Genomic DNA, 15,210 nt, shown 5'->3' with positions numbered 1-15,210 from the left:
GGGGAGGGAGGAAGGAAAGACAGACAAAATACCTGCTTCGAGAACTTTTTTGCAAGTTAACCTGAGTGAAGGGAGATGGAAGAATGTGATGTGCGCATGATAAATCAGCTGACAACAAATATGGGAAATGGCATTTTATGTGAATATTAATAATTTAACTGTTATAGGTGTGCAGTGTTACTTAGAATATTTTGACTGTTTCAAATATTTTCTCTTTAAGTTACAAAACAATAAATGCTGTTTTTATAAGTTCACAAGAGCAAGAGTATGGGGGAAATTGACAGAGACGATGGGAACAAAGCTGGGTTGTAAAAAATGTGTAGGTGTGATAGGGGCTTCCAGGTTAAAAGAAAGACCCAGCAGAACAAAGGGGTAAAAAAGCATGACATATATGACATATGTGAGAGTGAACTAAGTGTGGCTCACACAGAATACACACTCTCATAGTCAGTGATGGATCCAGAAATGGTTCAATGGAGTGACTCAGCAGTGTCACCTATATAATCTCCCCCAAAAGTGATCAAATGATCACTTAGGTTGGCACATCTCTCTTGCAGGGTCACAGTACACAGGCACAAACAAGAGGCCATAAGAAGTTTCCTTCAGCAAAGAAACTTATTTAAAATATTATTTAATCAACACCTACTTGGCCAAGGAACCCTTTTTTACATTAACATCTGCTAACTTTATGGGTATTTTTTCCCCTATCTATTAACTTTTTATGGTATAACTCATTCCAGAAAATGTTACATTTACCCAGAATAGAGGGTTAAGGATTTGAAAATAAAAGGCAACAATCAACCAAACACCGCAACTGACTGGATGGAGAAGCAGAAAATACAAGTAGGCAATGCTTCTGAAATCCAAACTGAAGATGGTGACAGAAAAGCGATTAGCACAAAGAGTGAAGCCAAGAGGATCAGCTATTAGGTGATGGGAACTAGCCCGGATTTAGATGGGTTTAGGGAGACAGCGAGATATCCCCCTAGAAAGAAAACTAAGCAAGAAGTTAAAAGGTCACGTTCCCAGATGGGTCCTCAGTTAGCTTTATGAGCCTGAGCAGATCTCAAATACAACAAAGCAGTTACAGCAGTGACCTTTGAGACTCTCAACTTTAACATTCTACTATTCCAAATATCAGGTATTTGAAATCCAAATATCAATATAATTGATTTCTACCTATAAAGTGTGAAATTAACAGAATATAGGCTAAAAAATAAACAATTCAAGAATCTGATTATATGAATTTAAATATACAAGTGAGAGGTTTTTAAGAGATTTTGCAATTGTGGATGTTCAAGAGATATCCCTGAAACCTATAAAGCTATCAAGTCTAAGTCTGGGGCCCTCCCCCAGTGTCACAGAATACTCAGTATTCTGCTTCTGCAGAAAGCAGATTCCTAAATCTGACCCAATGTGTCAGTTCATATTGAAGATTTCAGAAAAGTGAAAACTTTTTCCTCAATGGCTCACCACATCAGGGGTAGATCAAAACTGTGCTCTACTTATTACAACTGTAAGCAAATTGCTAGAGGATTGAAAACTGGCATAAACTCAATGTTTACAAAATTTAAGCTTTTCCTAAAAGCATTTAGGCTGGACTCTAACATGAATAAAATAGTGACAATCCTTTTGAAGAACTTTCTTTTGTGTGTATTTAAATTTATTTATTTATTTATTATTTTTTTTTATTTTCTCCCTTCCCCCTCACCCCTCCCTTGAAGAACTTTCAAAGAAAAAAATGATCAGCTAGGAGCAGAGCATATTTGCAATCTGACAACACTGTGAGTAGAGGTTCAGGGTCTAATAATACACACTTTAAAATGAAACAGCACTGAGGGAGGAGAGAGGTGTACACTGGAAAATGTAAGTGGGGCCAGCAGGGATTTTGCAATTAAAAGTTTTGGGGGTTGGGTCTTTTGGTGTGGGTTTTTTGTTTTTTGGTTAAAATGTACGAAAAATGCTTTCATGAAACAGGTGAAAATGAGGAGGCAAACGATGAGCACACGCACTTTAACAAAGCCAATAATTTACAATCTGTTCCATTGTCCTTTCAATTAAGTTTCCTAAAATCTCTTTAAGGATATTGAATTATTTTCTTTTTTTTAACAAGTTTAAAAACTTGTACCATACAATTGTAAATTGTATTTTCATTTTAACACATCAAAATGAAGCCATCTGTGCAATTTCAAAGCATCTTGAGTACATGCAGGATCGGCTGGAAAGTCCTGGGAAGGCAGAGGCCTGGTCTCTTCTTGGCCTCTCTGAGCTACCAAGGAAAGCCCAGGCACCTGGTATTTTTAGGAGCTCAATTGTTGTTTATCCAACAAGCGAAGGAAGCATGTCAAATTTCACTCTTCTCCAGACCTCAATTTCTAAAACTGCCTATCTTGAAAGAATATAAATCCATACCAACTCTTTTCTTCTCTGCCTTATCCAGTCTTATTCCCTATGCCCCAGCTCTGCAATGACACTATCAGACCCTGAGCTCCAAACTGGATGCCCTGCAGCGTAATGAACTCAGGTGGACAGAAAACCAGAGATCAGACAAACCCCCTGAAAACTCCCATATGGCCATCTAATTCCTGCAGAGAAAGCTGTGACCAGTAAAGAGTAAGAAAGATCACCAGGCAGAGACTGGCTCCTCAAGTCTCTCACTCACAGGCTGAACCCTGTTTCACCAAGTCTCCCAGTGGGGAAGGGAAATGATACAGGATCGGGGCGCCAAGCACAAGACCCAGAAACAGAGAAATTGAAAAGCACTTCGACCAACTCTCCCAGCTCTGGACTAGCCAAGGACACCCACAGGAACCCTAACTCTGTGAAAAAGGAAGCCAGCCAGGAGGAAAAGAGATTGTCAGGGTGGGCTCTCCAATTCCTTAAAACTAATTCCTTAAAAGTGGCCCAAAGCCTCATACCATGAGGCCATGTTTTATTCTGGAAAGCACACGATCTTGGGCTTGATCTCCACCGGCTCCGGGCAGGTTTCTCAATTCTCTCATCTACAGAAATCTCTCTATTGAAGGATAGTTGAGGATTAAGTGAAACAAGCTATGGAAAGTACCCAGGATGTGGCCTGACACAATGCAAGTACCCGATACTTAATCGACAGTAGCATGAATATCATATAAAATATGAATGACTCATTATTTGGGGACTTGGCATTTCCTGTCCACAATGCAAATATACCTGAAGTCTATGAAGAGCCTTAGCAGGGCTGAATCTACAACCATGCTGAACACAGGATGAAGATGGAATGCTGGCAGGTGTGGAAGGAAGAAGGCAGGAGGGCACCAAGGATTTGCCATTCGCCATGGCCAACCATGTTATTGAACACCTTCTCCCATGGAATGGCACTTTATACATCTTCAAGATCCAAAAAAGGATCTTCCGCTCTCTCCTTGGACAGCGACCAGGATGATACTCCCTAACATCAGAATCCGTCCACCCTTCAGAGATAGGCAGCATTCAGAGATCTGACCCCTTCCATACCATCAGAGGTTGGACACAATGCAGCTAAAGATGAGGAAGGCGCAGGCACTGTGTTCGGTTTCCTCCCACCCTCCTGCTTTTGTTTTTCAATTTTTGTCTCAGCAGCATGTGTTGTTGTGGGCCTTAGTCACCACAGCTATCACAGTTGTTTTCATCATTTCACCAACATCCACACTCAGGGCACACCAATCTGCCCTGCTTAGTCCTCTGAGGCACAAAAAAATGTCCTTGATTGCTGGTGATGCTGGTGAGCAGCCTTCATCCTTCTCAGCTGGGAAGCTGGAGGGGCTCTTTGTTAAATGTCAGCAGACCACGCGTTTGCACCCCTCTAAATATCCAATGGAGGGGACTTTGGTATGAGGAGACAAAAGTTACGGCACCCACACCGCATCTTTGAAGACCCCAAATGGTGTCCTAGCCTGAAGTCATTAAACAAGTAGAGGTAAAACTTCCAATCTTCAAAGTCTTATCTTAGAAACAAACAAAATAAATAAAAAACACCAATATTGACTTTGCCCAGGAGCATTCTGAGAAATCCATAAACAATTGATGATGTCATGGTTATAATCCATTCCACTCCTGCACTTGATGGTCATTCTTGGGTCAAAGTCAGAAACCTTGTGCCCAGCACCATCCAAGGATGGATACCACTTCCGTTCCTTTTTCACACTGACGCCTAAGCTCGTTCACTTCCCCTGTGGGGAAAGAATTGAGTACAGAAATCTTGTGGAATGTGTGTTCCCACAGAGCTCAGAAATTTGATGATCTCAGAGGATATCATAAAGAACGACCCTTGACACTTCCCTAAGGAAGAATGCCTTCTGTAAAAGGCGACTGCCAGGACAAAAAGCATATGCTGGGAAAATCTATGGCCTGCTGCTGCGTATGTTTCCAATTCTGATGCCCATTTCCTCTTTATAATCACATTCCTTCCCTCCTTATTCCTCTTCAAAAAAGATACAAGCAAAGTCATGTTCTAATAAAGGCTGTAAGATAAAAAGAACTAAATGAATTTTGATAAATATAAAATGCTTGAATACTATTTAAGATCTACTTTATTCCACCACTTTTAAATGTTTCCCCCCAAAAAAACTTTTTACATGTTGGCTGCCCAATTTTTTAAAAATAAAATTTCATTCACGTAAAGCTTATTCACACAGGCCATTAACAGCACAAGGCTTTTTAGAGATATGGTTTGAAGAGTTGTGATGTCACTAGTCTAGCCTTCCAAACCCATCTTACAGTGGTTTTTGGAAGAATCAATTATGATAATATATGTGAAAGTGATTTAAAATCTGCAAAGGGCTAATCAAGTAGATAATTAAATGGCTGCTATTCCTATTATTAAAAGATATCACACCATATAGTGTATACTTAGAAGAATATGGACCTTGGAATCAGAGATGGGAATTCCTATCTCACCTCCACCACTTACCAGTTATCAACACAAGCAGGGTGGAAGGAGGCAAGTTAATAAACTCTCTAAGTCTCAGTTTCAACTGTAAAATGAAAAGAAAATCCACGCTATCAAGTTGTGAGGATTCAGAGTAATGTATATATAAAATGCTTTGTACACAGTAAACACTTACTAAATGATAGCAACAATGACTGTTAGGCCATTTAATTAAAATCCAAATGTCCAGCTATTGAAAACAATAGAAAGGAAGAGGAAGGAGAATCTCACCCAAAAGGAAGACAAATGCTAAACACATGGATCCTACACTCTGGGGATCCTTCTTAGCCAAACATTTCCCCACCCACAACTCCTTCTCCACTGATGTCAGAAGCCCCTAGTTGCTTTGCATAACTACAGCAATCAGGGAGAGGCAGCCTTTAACTCTAGGCTTGACAAAGTGATGATTCATCCCATCCCATGAAAGGTGTGCAGCCTGAAGCCAGCCTCATCACACAACAGGGCATGCATCTGACAGCCTGTGGCCATAGACCAACTATTTTTTAAGAGGATACCGCATCCGTGTCTCTAATAGAAGTAACAGTCTTATGCTTCGCATTTTGTTAATGTATATTCCAATGAGTAGTTGGGAGGAATCAAATTATAATATATTTTACAAAACAATTCACAGCATAAGTGAAAAGTCCAAAATGGCAAGACAACAATAACCAAGAAGCTCCCCTCTGTTCACAGCCCGTGGCACAATGTTTCGCCAACTTGCTGGTTGGACAATATCCCATTTCAACTTCACATCACAATAGCTCTTCAGGACAAGTCCCACTGCTTTTCAGCCCAGCCTGAAAATCCGACCACATCCACCATGAGAAAGACAAACCCTCAGCAGTAGCTTGTACAGTTCTTTTCCATTACCACTTAGTGGGCAAGGAAACATTTTTTCCCCCAGAGTAAGCTCCTAATTTGCCTTCTAAGTTTAAGAAGCTTTAAAACTTGGTTTATCCCAAAATGAATGGCCAATGGGGTGGTTTAATGTTGGATTCTCATGCTTGTCAAAAAGGCAGCACTGGGTCATTTTCCAGCCCCGCCTGCACCCAGACTACTGTAACTGAATGTCTCCTAAACTGTCACCACAGTAATTCTAACCTTCAGTACAACTTTGGGATCCTTCCACTAGTGTCCCATAGGCACAAACCATGAATGCCTGGAAATGTCAGCCTCCTCCCAAAACAGTTTTGCTTGGAATACCCCATTCAAAAACACTCATCATTCAGTTCCCCATGGCTCCCTCCGCAGGTCAGCCAGTCCTCTTGGGTTTCTTGATTCCAATCTAGGAAAGGGTCATTTAACAAATGCCCAACATATTAAATTCTACCTCTCCCTAAAAAAATTCCCATTCACCATAATGGTAAGTGTTCTCTTTCTTATTCAAGATGACTGACCCACGTCGGGGAAGTGAAAAGCACAAAGGCCCTGGCTCCTCAACTCAAAACCCAAGTGTGTGTGTGTGGTGTGCGTTCTGGGAACGAGTGTAAAAGAGTTTTTCAATCCAGTGTTACATAATCTGATTCATTTATTTAGCAATGTCTAATTTTCTGGTGGTTTCCCCCCAAACATTCCTGGAAAATTGTTATACTATACTATATTACAATGAAGAAAATTATTTTATGTCTAAATCGATTCCATAAAATTTGCCTCCTACCCATTGGAGCCAGTAACCATGAGCTACACACAGGGATCCACAGGCACGCACATACACACTAATACCCTGATTTACACACACAAGTCATCTTCCACTGTAACTAACAAGATTTGACGTCAGCAAACCAACACTGCGCAGCGCCTACAACTCAAGGAAGCACACAACTTGTTGCAGCAATAAACGTTCAGCCACAGCCTGAACAAAGCATTACAAATAAGCTCCAGAAACCCACAGGGCTCTTGGACAAAATGTTGTGTTTGTAAATCACTCCCTACCCGGCCTCAGCACCCTCCAGGACTCCCGTTCCTAATGTGGTTTCCATTCCAGCCCCGCCCCTCCCTTTCCCTCCGGGGGACCGTGAATCAAGCCCGTCCCGGGCAGGAAACCAGACTCGCGACAGCCCCTCCGCTGCGGCGGAACAAAGGAGAGGAGCGAGCTGCACGCTCAGGAAGCCCCACCGGGTGCCGGGCCCTGTCCCCCGCCGCCGGGGCACGCCGCACCTGAACCCCACTCCCCATTGTTCTCCCTCCGCTTCCCATCCCGGAGGAGGCCACCCCGCGTCCTTCCACAGAACCAGGGGGCCAGGAAACAGCTGTGGGCCAGAGAGATGGACGTGTGGGTGAACACGCGAAAGATCTGGATTCCACTAAGCCCACGGGTACGAGTGCAATGGGGCAAAGTAAGAGCAACTTAGTTTCCAAGCCTCTTCCACCCGTCCCCGAAACAACTGCGGGGCTGCGACCACCCTGCGCGACCTCCGGCGTGGGCAGGTTTTCGCCGCAGCGCCGCCTCGCCCGGAGGACAAGGAGCCGCAGACCCTGCTGACCCGCGCCCCGCGAGGAGTGGCGGGGCCACGAGGACCCCAAGCACAAAGGCTCTGGGGGCGCGATTCACCGCCGCTCGCGGGCCGCGGCGGACCCAGCGGGAAGGACCGGGGAGAGGGGGAAAGCGCTCGCGCTACCTCGCCGGGCGCCACTCCGCCTCCGCGTCGTTCTCTCTCTGGCAGCGCTGCGGGACGCGGGCCCACCGCGTGGCTGCGGGGTTCCAGCGGCGGCTGCTCCGCAGGCGACTAGGCGGGCGCTGTCCCGCGGCTACTCGCCCTTCGCGCACCCCGCGCTCCGGCACCGCCTCCACTCGCCGCGGATCAAACCCCAGTGCGCGCTCGTCTGCAGAGTGCTCGCCGGCTGCGGAGCGCTTGGCTGCGGCGGGAGGCGCCCGGCCACTCCCCTCTCCCGGGCAGGCGGAGAGTCCGGACGAGGGGCGGGGGCGGCGACCTCGCAGCCTGGGATTCGCCCCTCTGCTCTCCCGCAGCTCCCGGAGACACCGCCTCCCAATCGACTCACCTCCAGGCTCCCGGTGCCGGCTGCACAGCGCCCCCCGGTGAGCGCGGGCGGCAGCCTCCGCACCACGGGGCAATCCTAAATGGGACAGGAATGGAAAAGAGGAGAGACGTCTGTCCTATTCCCCATGGAAGGCAGGGTCCTATCTTTTAGGATTGACTAACATCAAATGAGAAGTAGAATAACTGGGGTGCGAGGGGGTGGGGGTGGGGATGCGTTGACAACTACTAGCCAGCCTGGTGGCAAATGCTGACAATGAGTGAGAGTGTTCTCAATTTTTCCTCCTCTTCTAGATGAAAAAGTTTAGATACCCAAGAATATCATAAAATATTAATTTGAACAAAAGAGAAAAAAAGTATCGAGTGGAAAGGTGTGCTTTTACTTAGAAAGTGTTTAATATCTGTTAACCCAGTTAATCTTCCATGCTAAATAACTGGCCAGTTGTTACAGAAAATAAAAGATAGTTTAAAAGAAATTTCAAATACTCATATACATTTAAATATAGTATACTAACTGGCATTGGGTAATAATCAATGATGGAGTAGTAATCTGCACGTTCTTTAGGCATGTTGGAGGAGCCAGCAACTCAGGACATCCAGCTCCTCATTCCTGCCGACTTCTTGCCTCTTTAAGGAATTTGGAACAAGCCACCTGACTCGGGTCCTGGTTTCCTCATCCCTGAGGAGGGAAGGGTGCTCCTACAAAGTTACTCATTGGGTGAATTGAGGATTACTTGACTAAGGTGTTAAAAGCAATGTAGGCACAGTAATTATTACTCATGGTTCTAACTACTTTATCCTATAATGAAATAAATTGCTATAAATGGGGCCGGGTTAAATGGACTGACCTATATCTGGAAACTGTCACTAAAATGAGGTGAACCAAAGAATTCAGACCATGTATAGTAACTCGTTCCCAGAGGCACAAGAACCACAGGCACTGGGATTTGTCAAATGCCACCAGTAGAGTTTGGAAAGGTGGCAGTTCCCCAGATTGTATCTGCTTGGAACTATACCATCATCCATGACACCAACAGGCATCAATTCAGATCTGCAGAAGGCAGGATAAAGGTCTAAGCTAAGACATATTGAGTACCAGGTACTCTTTGTTTTTGTTTTGTTCTGTTTTGTTTTCTTGTTTAATCTTTACAAAATCCTGGGAGGTAAGTTACTCCCATTGTTCTTATTTTAAAGACCAGGAAAGCCAAGAACAGAGAGCTAATTAGTGGCTATGTAGTTTAAAAACATGTCTACAACATGTCAACCAGTTCTTTAAAACTCTTTCCATTAAGGAGTGGAGTCTAATCGCCTTCCTCTTGAATATGAGCTGGACTTAGTGACTTGATTCTAATGAGTAGAATGGATCAGAACTGATGCTACATCGCTTCTGATTCTAGGTTGTAAAAGAAGCTACAGCTTTTACCTGGCTCTCCCTTAGGACACTCACCCTTGGACCCCAGCTGCCATGCCATGAGAAAGCTCAGGCCACATGGAAGTTCATGTCTATGTGTTCTGGCTATTGGAGCCAGGTAAGGACCTAGCCTACAACCAGATGAACTGCCAGACATGTGACTTAGTAAGCCTTTGGGATGACTCCAGCCCAAATGACCACACTGCATGAGAGACCTAGAGAGAAAACCTATCCGAACCTAGTCAATGTCCAGAAAAAGGAGAGATAACATTAATAAATTGTCTTTGGGGTGGTGGTTTCGTAGCAATAGACACTGGGAACAGTGGCAGAGCTGGATTTGAAGCCAGGCAGTCTGACTCCGTGGTCTCCACCACAATCAAGCACAATATATCAGACCTTGGTAACCTAACCTAGTGAACACCCTGGAGATCCCAGCCTCCACAACAGACAACCTATGATCCTGCTACCTGATGACATGTTTTAGACTCACTTCTCCATTTTGCCCATCTGATGTTAGGTTCCTACTTATAGCAGTTTGGCAGTAAGAAAGCCTGTGACCTCTGCTATCCAGTCCAGCTTTTCAAAAATAGCAGAAATTCAAATGACAGGTTCACAAATACAAAATGTAAACAAATGGTTTGAAAGAGTGGGGGAATTCTATAACCTTTTGATCTTGGAAGAAAACCAAGTTTTAGTAAAAAGTAGGTCTGTAACAAATATATGCTGAGTAGGACTATTTAGAGAACTGTTCTTAGGAAGGTTTTGCCTCTCCTACCCCAAAAAAGAGATAGAGAACTTAGTTATGTTGGAACAATTCTGCCTCTAGAAGCCCTGAGCATAGTGGGGACACTTGAGGCTTCCTCCCTGTTTTTCAACAAGTTCAGAAAAGAAAATATTAGAAACTGTTGAACTCATCCTAATAAACACTGAGAAAATGAGTCAAGAAGGTATCAGAAAGCCAAAAATGTTTCTAGAGCAAAGTTATGCTTCTCTTTTAAAAATACCATTAACCTAGTTTTCATAAATCTCAAAATCCAAACTTCTGAGGACATACCATGAGGTTTTTAAATACTTTTACCTTCCTGGTCATTCTTTTCCAAAGTTAATCAATCAACAACTTTTAAATTTAAGAGAAGCAGATTACAGTTTTTCTAATAACTGTCGAGAATAGAAAATAAATCCACCAACTACAAAAGCATTTTTAACTTTCCCTCAGTCTGTTTGGAAGAAGTAGAATATAAGAAGAAGCAGAAAGACTATTATTAAGATGCTAGGGTGAAAAACATAAATTATCAAACTACAGGAGTAAAAGAATGTAAGAAGTGTGCTTTACCTCAATGAAAACATGCAATGATTTAGATTAAAACAAGGGAAATCCTGCCATCTTTGTGGAAAAAATATACAAATGAAAGCATAGCTATGTGACTCCCAGGAAGAGGATTACCACTAAATGTGTAGGGTATGTTTTTTTTCCCCCCTTGAGCTCTTTTTTTTAAAAAATTGAAAAGAATTCAACATTAGGAAAAACACCACATGACTTGCTTCTGCCTCATTTTGGTGTAGCAAGCAAAATAGTGGACTGGAAGTCATAATTTTAGATTTTCTCACTGGCCCTATCTGCAGCTTGCTTTAGAATTTTAGCCAGAAGGCTCATGTTCTCTGTCCTTAATACATCATCTTGAATGTGTTAAAGGCCACCTAGTTCTAAAAAATCTAAGAGTCTTTGTTTTTGCCTTTTTTTCTCTCCTCGGCTACCTACCCAAACCCTTAGTTTTCACCCATTTTATTTATCCTTTGAGACCAAACTCAGTTCTTACCTATTCCTGACCATTTTCTTGAATTAGATTCTGCTTTCTTTGCTTTGGTAACATCTTGATGCCACATCCTCTCAGAAATTTATTAATTTGTTACAGGTTATGAAACCTTTCTAGTTGTTCTCATAAATGTTTGGCCTCTCCAACTAGATGGTAGCTCTCTAGATTAAAGGAATAATTCAGTTTGAAAACACCAGGCCCATGACAATAAGAGCAATACTGGAGAGCTTGCTCTGTTCTAAAAAGCCTTCTAAATGCTTCATGTATGTTAATTCACTTGATACTCACAACAACCTAATGAGGCAAGTTATTATTACTTTATTATCCCATTTTACAGATGATGAAAATGAGGCAGAGAAAAGTTAAGGTACTTACCTGAGATTATACAGTAATAACAATAGAGCCAGGATGTGAATCTAGTCAGTCTAGCTTCAGGGCACAATCTCTTACCCTAAGGCTACATATAGTATTCTCTCAAACATCTGCGAGCATTTAATCTGTGAGCTCTTTTTTTCTTTTGTTTCTGGAAACAAGTACAGTCATCCTTCAGAGTCCAAGGCAGATGGTTCCAGGACCCACCTCAGATAGCAAAATCCTGAGATACTCAAGTTCCTTAAATAAAATGGTGTAGAATTTGCATATAACACATGCACATCTCCCGTATACTTTAAATCATCTCCAGATTACTTATAATACCCAATACAATGAATGTAAATGCTATGGAAATAGTTGTTATACTGTATTATTTAGGGAATAGTGACAAGAATAAAAAGTCTTCACATATTTAGCACAGAGGCAACCATCATAGGCCTAATTATGCGGTACACATCAGTAACAACAGAACATGTTTTGTCCAAACGTTTTTAATCCGCGATTGGTTGAATCTGTGGATGCAGAACCTGCAGATAGAAGGTTGTGTTGTCTTATTTCTTTAGTATATATCTCTTAGTTTAGAATAGTGTTCCAGTTTTCTTAAATAGTCTCATGCAAAAGAAAATCTTTTTTATATACTTAAAAAGTGCTTTGGAAATAAATCATTAATGTTTAAAATATTACTTGAAATTCACATTAGATATTATATATTATAAAAATACGTAGATAAAAAGCAACTAGGAGAGTGGATCTTGAAAGTTTTCATCACAAGAGAATAATAATGAATTTTGTAACTATGTATGATGATGGATGTTAACTAGACTATACATTTTGCAGTGTATAAAATATCGGATCATTACGTTGTACACCTGAAACTAATACAAGGTATGTCAATTATTCCTCAATAAAAAAATAAAATAAATTTAAAAAAAATTAAAACTGTAGAGAAATGAAAATAAGAAAGAGGATAAAAAGACTCATGGAATTTCTCCCAGGCAGGAAAATTCACTAAAATATTTTGAAGATAAAAGAGATGAATATGAAAAGCTCACAAACAGAGATTTTTATTGTTACTAGACTATATGAAAAACAAAAACAAATTTTCTTTATAAAAATATAAAAGTATAACCATGTAATTGAGCACTAAAATTGGGCAGTGAAACTTAAGCGTAATTTTTTTCTCCGCAAAATGCATTTGTCTACAGCTCAGAACACTCCGATCCCTCAAATAAATTACAGAGTCTTTGCCAGGAAACTTAAATTGCCTTAATTTTTCCCCCAACATCTTATAATTTTGCATTTTGTCATTCCAACTAGTAAAATAATTGTCTTTTTATTTCTTCTCAAGCTGTAGCATGTTAGTACCATTATGGCGAAACCTTGCTGTTAAACAATAAATCAAACTAAAAAATGATTAGATATTTTCCAATCTCTTTTAAAAAGCATTTTCATTTTTCTAATGATAACTGGGGAGCTTGTCATCTTGTTCCTGAGGAGACCAGAGAAGGACTATAAGGAAAAGCAAGTATTATAGCAAAGGGAAAAAATATTGGCTGTCTATACCAAATGAAGAGCAATTGAACAAATGTATGAAGTAATATTCTGTTTCATTTCGGTCCCTAAAAACAAATGTCCATTTATCTGAATCTGATATATACATTCATCTGCAGATATTAGCATGTGAAAATACTGATAGAGAAAGATAATTTTTTAACTTGAAAATATTTTAATTTATTAGCAACCAAGATAGCATATAATTCCAAATTGAAGGACTATTGACTAAATAAACCAAAACTTATTCTCAATCCTGGCATTTTCTGTATAAGATGAGAGGTTCCATGAGAACAGGATTTTTCTCTCTTTACTCACTGTTGTATCCCCAGAGCCTAGAAACATACAAGGTACTCAATAAATATTGTTGGACTGATGAATAAATTTCATAAATGACTATTGTTTTAGTTAAATTGAACTGGCCTATAATCACAGTCATCATTTCCATATGTATCTTAGAGCAATTTTAAAGACTTTGCACAGCAAAGTAGAGCAAAAGTGGTCCTTACTGATAGGTTCACAGTGATGATCTACTTTGCCTCTGAATAAAACTGGAAAAACTTTAAAGAGAGCAGCACCAAGGCACAGCTCACCTAGCACAGAGGAAGAAGCAGACCATGTGAGCCAGAGGATTGAAAAGCAACCAAACTCCCAAAGCAAGCATGACAGCTATTGAAGAGATGCAATCTCCTTTCCCATCAGATACACCACAATGTGAGTGTTTCTCCTGAAATCCATCCATGTCAATATGGCTAAGAGAAGGAAAGAGATGTTTATATCTTAGACTATCTGGGGACCTCTTGCCAGACCCCAACCTCACCTGCCCCAATCATCCTCCCAGCAAATGGGTGCTTTACAACGTCTCACTCAATCTTGAGTCAGACCTGGGATGACCATGACATAGATTAGGGGCCTAAGTTTGCCCCTCAGGACCACTGGGTCTATAAATTGCTTCAAAAATTCCTACTGTCCTGAATTTTCCTCAAAACTCCTGTTTACTCCCTGAAGGGTCCTGCAGAGTCCTGCAAGCTTCTACAAGTCCACAGTTCCATTAAATTGGAAAGTATGTTTTATAACTTTTCAGTTTTCTTTATGAATTTTTATCAGCCTAAAGCAGTTATCACCACCAAGATTTAGCCCAGACATAGGAAAAAGAATTTATTTCCTGGCACATGAGCTCTTTCATGTCTGAATGCTTTTGGTCCCACTGGGTGATTTTGATTGGTGTTGTAATTGCTCTAGATTATTAGCCAGAGAAGAGGCTCGACTTTGGGGACTCCATCCATTCTAATGCCTATAGTCAGGCACCACCACCCCAGAGCCAAACAGTGAAGTAGACGAAACTTGAACTATATCAAGAGGTATTTATTTAGTGTCTACTCTGTTCCGGCCCCATCACTAGGATGGGATAGTGAGAAAGCTAGTCAAGCTTTGTGATTTTCCAGAATGTGGGGTCTAGTTTCAGGTCTTCAGCACCTTCTTCCTGTGGATATAATTCCCTTTCCTTTATAATGTCCTCCAAGTACCTTAGACAATGAGGGCCCTGCTTCTACTCCCGGGTGTCTCCAGGCCTCACCATCCCACCCAGCCTTTCATCTGCTCCCCTAGCCATTTTTAGATCCATGATGTATATGCAACATGGGTTCAAGTGCTACAGTGCAGTCCAGAATTTCAACTCTGAGTAAAAGATTAGAAAGCTGCCTTTATTTTCCTCCATTTCAAACATTTAAATACCAAATTTCAAATATTCAAAAATTTAATGGCTAAAAGACACTCACTGGCATTTTCTAGTCGACAATGTTCGATGTTAAAGAAACTATTTGAGTCGTCTTTTAAACTTTGGTCCCTTATGGAATTTGGGATTTCAAGTTATATTTATGTCTTTTTCATACAAATAGTGTTCAAGTTTTTGTAATAACAAATGTATTATTTTTATAATCGAGAAAAAATAATAAAGCTATTTTTATCTTCAGCAAAACATGTAGCATGTAAAATTTTTTTGGTTCTTCTGAATGGGTCAGTGAAAAAATAAATATTACTTGCATACTTTTTCTAATACCTTTCCATCAGAACATTTCAGTACTTGGTGATTTTTTTCCATCAGGATGTTAGAAACTAGCA

General features: G+C 41.1%; 1 protein-coding gene across 1 annotated transcript in view; it reads right to left on the bottom strand.

Moving 5' to 3' along the window:
• The window catches only part of MYO1B (myosin IB), a 160,013-nt gene extending 152,159 nt beyond the window's left edge, over positions 1-7,854 (bottom strand). The window contains exon 1 of the mRNA XM_015596757.2: positions 7,564-7,854. The gene's annotated coding sequence lies outside the window, so the exon portion shown is untranslated. The remainder of the gene's footprint in view (positions 1-7,563) is intronic.
• Between the last annotated feature and the right edge of the window lie 7,356 nt (positions 7,855-15,210).

This window comes from Pteropus alecto, unplaced genomic scaffold (assembly GCF_000325575.1).
Source record: "Pteropus alecto unplaced genomic scaffold, ASM32557v1 scaffold3, whole genome shotgun sequence".
NCBI lineage: Eukaryota > Metazoa > Chordata > Mammalia > Chiroptera > Pteropodidae > Pteropus > Pteropus alecto.
This window is presented reverse-complemented; position numbering and strand designations above follow the sequence as displayed.